Raw genomic sequence first — 5,871 nt, forward strand, 5'->3', positions numbered from 1 at the left:
GTAGCACTTAGCATGAGTGCTCACAATAACAACAAAAAATTCTTTTGGTTAATTCCTACCTCTCTATACAATACTGTTTAATTGCAAATGGCAAGAGTTTTAAATACTGCTACTTCAATTTGGTGCGCTAAAAAGATATTTTCAACCATAAATACTGCTCTTCCATATTAAATAAATTTTTAAATAATACATATTATCTGTTTAATATTTAAAAAATAAGGCTCTTCCCAACACTTGTACATTACAAAAGACAGTAAAAGAGACAGTAAGCCACTCCAATTTTAAACAGCCTAAAAACTAACATTTATACAGCAATATCTAAAATAGTATCCTTGTTATTTTGCCAGTCGACACAAAAGAGTAATTTTACCATAAAGTAAAAATAATTCTATAGGTAACATTAAAAAGTCTCCCTGAACACAAGTATTAAACATTTATTCTAACATATGACAGGAACAGTCCCTGATCACCCTGAATATTTGAGATGTGTTTGCTTAAATGAGCTTTAAATGCAACAAATAACTGAGCACCTACTCTCTACTGTGAATAAATCCTTTGGAAATGAAAGCTAATTACACATTAGGAAAATATTAAAAAAATAAACAGCATCTTTTACGAAGATTCCACACTAATATTTCTTTAGCAGTTTTTGATAGCTCTTCGAAGTCTTTTTGGTTTTCTCCATTTTAAACACTCAATGATAGTACACATTTAAGTCCCAGTCCAGAAAAGCAGAGCTGTTAGGATTTATATAACACACTTTTAAAAGTAAAACCATAGGTGTTAGACTTTGATGCATGAAAATGGGTACATTATTCTTAGAAATAAGAAACCAATTTAAGAAGTTAGACTTTCACTAAGACTACTAAGGTGTGTGTTAAAGGGAAGAATTTCTCCTAAATTATTAATTGGTTTTTAACCTCACTTCCTCATTTTAGATCCAAGAAGTCCTAGAGCTTACTGTGGTATACATGGTAAAAATTCTCTGGCTGGGAAGCTGTAAGACAGACAAGCCAAAATTGTGAGAGAGTTATCAGAGATCTAAAGAGTTGAAGGGAAATGGAGGAACCCTGTAAAGGTTCTAAACTTAAACTGAGATCAAAAGGATCCTACAATGTACACTGACAACAAAAGGGAAGTATGATCAAAATATAGTCTCTAAAAATAAAATTTACTCTCCAATTACATTATGATTTTCTACAAATCCACTTAAAACCTAATCCCTCAAAACTCAGCTACCCTAAGAACAAAGACCATTTGACTAGTTTTGCCCCCAAGAGACCTACTGTATCAAAACTCACTGAGAATAAAAAACCATGCCCAACCTTTTAATAAATTTGCCTCTACACTCTAATTTAAAACACAGTCACTTGGGTATACATTAACAAAAACCAAACATTTATAGCCATGTTATTTATAAAGTGACCATTTAAAATAAAGTATGATATACTTAAAACATATTATCAAAACAAGCAAACAAAATCCAAAGCAATGAAGCAGCCCAGTATGAAGAAAGCTAATAGCGTGAACGCAGCTTTTCTCATAATTTCTAACTTGGCATTGTTTATTTGAAACCAAGTAAGTCCAAATGCTTTGTGTGTCTAGACCTGATCAAGGTCACTATCAAGAAAAAACAATGGGTGTAGACAGTGTTCCCTCCCATGGCTACATAAACCACATTTCCTTAAGAGTATACTGATTTCCTACATTAGATATTAAGTTTAAAGTACCAACCTTCTGAACCACAGATCTTAACCACATAGTCTATAAAACAAACGCACAATCTTTACACTGCAGTTACGGATCCAGACCTACACGATCACTCAGAGCATAATGAAAATGAGTATTGACCAGAAATCCCTACACAAACGCCTACTACCCACCAACATTTCATTTTACAATAAAATATTTCAAAGATTCTAAGGTTATGTGCTCAGTCTTCCATGATGAAACTCTCTAAGCCAGTTATTTCTACAATTATTTTGCAGAACAGAAAGTTAATTCATATATGAACTTCATGATTCTCTCGTTCCATTGTAAATATTAGAGCAGAATTTACAGTGGAAATAAAAGAATCATGAAAGAGTGTATACTCTCCAACCTTTTTAAGAACTACTGGATTGAAAGGCACTCATCTTTCAGTCAGTCCATATCAGAATGGTCATTAACTGCCATTAATGGCCCACTCATATCTCATTGCTGAGTTCAGGCCAAAAAGATCAACCCCCCACTACAGAGATGAATTTCAATCATTCCCACTTTTTAAAATACTGTTAAATGATACCATTTGATTTTCTGCCTCAATCTTAGATTCTGAAATTAGCATAAAATGGATTCAAGACCCTCTATTACGGTATAGCTGTTATTTAAATCATTAAAACAGACTTAAGTTCCACATCCCCAAATAGGTAAATGGGCATGGGGGGTGGTTTCAAGAACTAAAGCCTTACTTTTCTACTTACATAATTATGATAGAATGCTGTAAAACAATTTTAAAAGATAGGAAAGTGTGCAGCTGCACTTCATGAAATACACAAACTTAGAAAATTCTTAAGGAATGCTTAAATACATGAGAAAAATGGATGCAAACTATAATAGTGAGAAGAACAAGCATCTCCACACCCAGTGAAGTAACAGGTTTAGGCTTGTTTGTACAGCTCCCTAAAAATTAATCTGAAAGAGTACCAAAACCAAAATTCACAAAATTGGTCAAGAGGATGGGAAACATTTCACTCTAAATTAAAACATCTAGTCACACAAAATGTTATACTTATACACTTACTAAATATTTTAACTTACTTTAGCACAGTGAATAAAAAACACTTGCACTAAACCGAGCAAAAACTATTCCTTGTCCCAAATATATTTTTTTAAATGTTTAAGAGCACCTACCCTCACTACTGAAATTTCTAAGGCTACCTGAGTGGTTTTTTTTCGAAGTGGTGTCATTTTATTTGCCTCAGGAAAAACCAATAAATCAACTAAAACACAGCATTGTAACTGCAGTAAAATCAACACATTTTTGTAAACTATTTGGGGAAGAAAAGCAGCACAGTCTTTTCATGTAAACATAATAAGCCTGTAATATGCTGCAGACAAACGCACTGCATGGGGTGTGGAGGACCCGAGCTGATTAGATTACCACAACATCAGCCTGGGGCCGCCATTTTTAGAATCTGTAAAGGACAAAAGAGGGAAATTTCACTTTTTACTTCCCATCTCGGAAAATAAAGGAAAAAACGGGGCCATCTTCCAATTAGGTATTGATGTCTCCAGCCTAGAGTTGAATGCCCCTCACTTAATTCTCTCCAAGGTCTCCAGAACTCCAACACCTTACGTTATTCACATCTCTAAAAGGAGGGGAAACAGACACCAAACACACACACACACACACAAACAAAAAACAAAAAAACCCGGGATTTACTCCAAAGCGAACTCTAGCGATTTCTCTCTGACTTTAAATTGTATCATTCTTAAGACTCTAGCAAGAACGGATCTCTACGGAACTGAGGCCAGTGGAAGAGAGCACTCCGGATTGTTTTTTCTCTCCCCCCTCCCTCGTTTAGCACAGTGAACCGTTTGTTTCTCTTCTGTATCTGCTGCCACAGTGTTTGTGCCAATCCCTTGGTCAAAATAAGCTTTTCTGAAATGTGCCATGTTGTGGATTCTAAGCCTCCGGTACAGTAAAGGACGGCGAGAATGCAAGAGGAGTGGGGGAGGAGACTGAGAAGGCTGGGTACTGGGGTGACCACCTCTGGGGCGGGTTTACCCTCTCCCGGAGAGGATGAGGAGCTGTCTTGTTCTCCCACAAAGGGAGATAGAGACCCAGAGCGTCCTTTTAACCCCCTTAGTATTTACCAGAAAATTATACCAGAGAATGCCAAGCAATTAATGGAAGAAGAAGAAAATGGGGCCTATACGGTTTTTCAGCACCTGAACAAGATGCGGTCGAGGAAAGGGAGAGCTGGCAGCTCCTGGGACCACTTCGACACAAACCCTACCAACAGTCACAAGCCTCCCTCCTCACCCAAGCGCCCTTAACCCGCTGCCAATGAGGAGTGCGCCCCCTCCCTAACTCCCACTCCTAAGGGGGTTTAACTGCCAGTTCCCCCTTTCCCCAACCCTAAAACCCGCCATAATGCTCCCTTTCTAGGACAGGGAAGAGAAAGGATAAATTCGATTCAAACAAGCAGCGTCTTGCTCCAGCCCAGACACCTGAGAGTAAACGCTGACTCCCCCAACCCCCCCAAAAGCATAATAATGAGAAAGCCCCCTCCCCCCTGAAACACGCGTCCCTCCACCCCGCAAACCCCAAGAACTCCCAAGGAGACGACAGGCACTGACCTGTGATGTTCACACACCAGACACCCGAACCCCGTTATCTGCTCGACCCCCAAGGAGCCTCTCCACACCTCCGCGAACAGACGACCCCCCGACAGCAGGCACTGCGGACACAGGACCCGGCTCCACACACCCCCTCCCCAAACAGCAGCGCGCAGCCTCTTCACCAGCAATCTAGGAGTAGGGGAGGGGGCACCCAAACAGTCAACAGGAACGCAGAGGCGACGGCAAGGCTGCTCAGAGTGTCTATGCCCCCTCTGTTGCCGCTCCCGAACTCAGGCACGGTCTCCGACTCGGCCCCCTGCGCCCGCTCAGTGTCACTGCCTCTCGCTCTGGGAAAATGGCGGCGACGGCGGCGGCGGCCGCGGCGGCGGCGGCGGCGGCGGCGGCCGCGGCGGCGGCGGCAAGTGCACGGGTTCCGCCCGCCCCGCTCCGCAGGGGCAGAGGGGGAGGGGAACGAAGCTGCCCGCCGCCATTTTGCTTGTGGGCTGCCGCCCGCTGTTGCCTCTTCCATAGAGGCTTGAAGATAAGCAACTGGAGACAGAGAGGTGGGCAGAATCTCCGTCTTTTTCACAACAGATGCATTCAACAATTCACAGAAGGTTTGGGGAAGTTTCGGTATTTGGTGGGATTGGTTCTTTACCCCTTTTCCCTGAGCAGCCCTCAAGTGTGGATATCGGCGAGCTTGAGCACGCCACTACTGGGTGGAAGGATAAGGACTGTAGGCCCAGGGAACAACTCCCCCTCCCCTCACCCTCCTAAAGCGATGCCCTTTCTCCCACTCCCCAAACCTCAGTCTCAGCCTTCCCCTCCCCCTCCCCAGTCTGGCCTTCAGCGCTGGGTGAACTCGGTTTGGGTGTCACTCGACGCCCACTAGGGGCTGAGGAGGCTCCAGTGCGCAGACTCCGGGCCCCGGATAAAAGCGGAGCTGGAGCGTCCAGCGCCGTCTCGATGGAGGAGCGAGAAACGGAAGAGGTCGGGGGGAGAAGCAGCAGGAAAAGTACAGCCACCGTCAGCGCCGCTTTCCTGCCACCGTGTATCGGGGTAAAAAGCTGCTGTTGCCGTCGGTGCAGTTGCCGTCGCTGCCTCCTACTTCTTTTGGCCCGGGGGAAGGATTTCCCCGCCGGCGGGACAATGTGCGGGGTGGGGAGCGGGAATTCCTTAATGTGGCGGTGATTAAACGAGGGAGGGACTGAGAGACGGTTATCTCGAAGGAAAAAGGGGGAGGCCAAAGAATAAAACAGGGGTTTCCCCACTAAAATAACACGGTGATCCCGATTCTTCTCTTCGGGTTCTTTCCCCCGAAATGGCGGTTTCCGTCTTCTCGCTGTACAGAGACCCGGAACGCTTGGTAAGCCGAGTGGGGAGAGGCAGAGGCGGTCCGTGCAGCCAATCAGTGCCTGATGTGTTCTGTCGGGCGCGTCGTGATTGGCCAGCGATGACCTCATGCTGCAGCAGCGGGAGGGGCCAGAGCCGTCGGGGGAGGCTGTTGGAAAGGCAGAGAGGGAGAAGTGACGATGGTGATCGTTG

General features: G+C 44.0%; 1 protein-coding gene and 1 long non-coding RNA gene across 4 annotated transcripts in view; one reads left to right on the top strand and one right to left on the bottom strand.

Annotated features, from left to right (window-relative positions):
* Nucleotides 1–4,716, bottom strand: part of KMT2E (lysine methyltransferase 2E (inactive)) — an 87,820-nt gene extending 83,104 nt beyond the window's left edge. For all 3 annotated transcript variants that reach the window (XM_028120165.2, XM_088018411.1, XM_088018412.1), the window contains exon 1: nucleotides 4,345–4,716. The gene's annotated coding sequence lies outside the window, so the exon portion shown is untranslated. The remainder of the gene's footprint in view (nucleotides 1–4,344) is intronic.
* Nucleotides 4,717–4,799: 83 nt separating this feature from the next.
* On the top strand, nucleotides 4,800–5,605 carry LOC114220473 (uncharacterized). Its single transcript, XR_015766734.1, has 2 exons — nucleotides 4,800–4,943; nucleotides 5,165–5,605. It is a non-coding gene; the product is annotated as an uncharacterized LOC114220473 (long non-coding RNA).
* Nucleotides 5,606–5,871: the final 266 nt, after the last annotated feature.

Source organism: Eumetopias jubatus, unplaced genomic scaffold (assembly GCF_037043125.1).
Source record: "Eumetopias jubatus isolate StellerSeaLion01/CBP00866 unplaced genomic scaffold, mEumJub1_p1.0 scaffold_14, whole genome shotgun sequence".
In the NCBI taxonomy this organism is placed as follows: domain Eukaryota; kingdom Metazoa; phylum Chordata; class Mammalia; order Carnivora; family Otariidae; genus Eumetopias; species Eumetopias jubatus.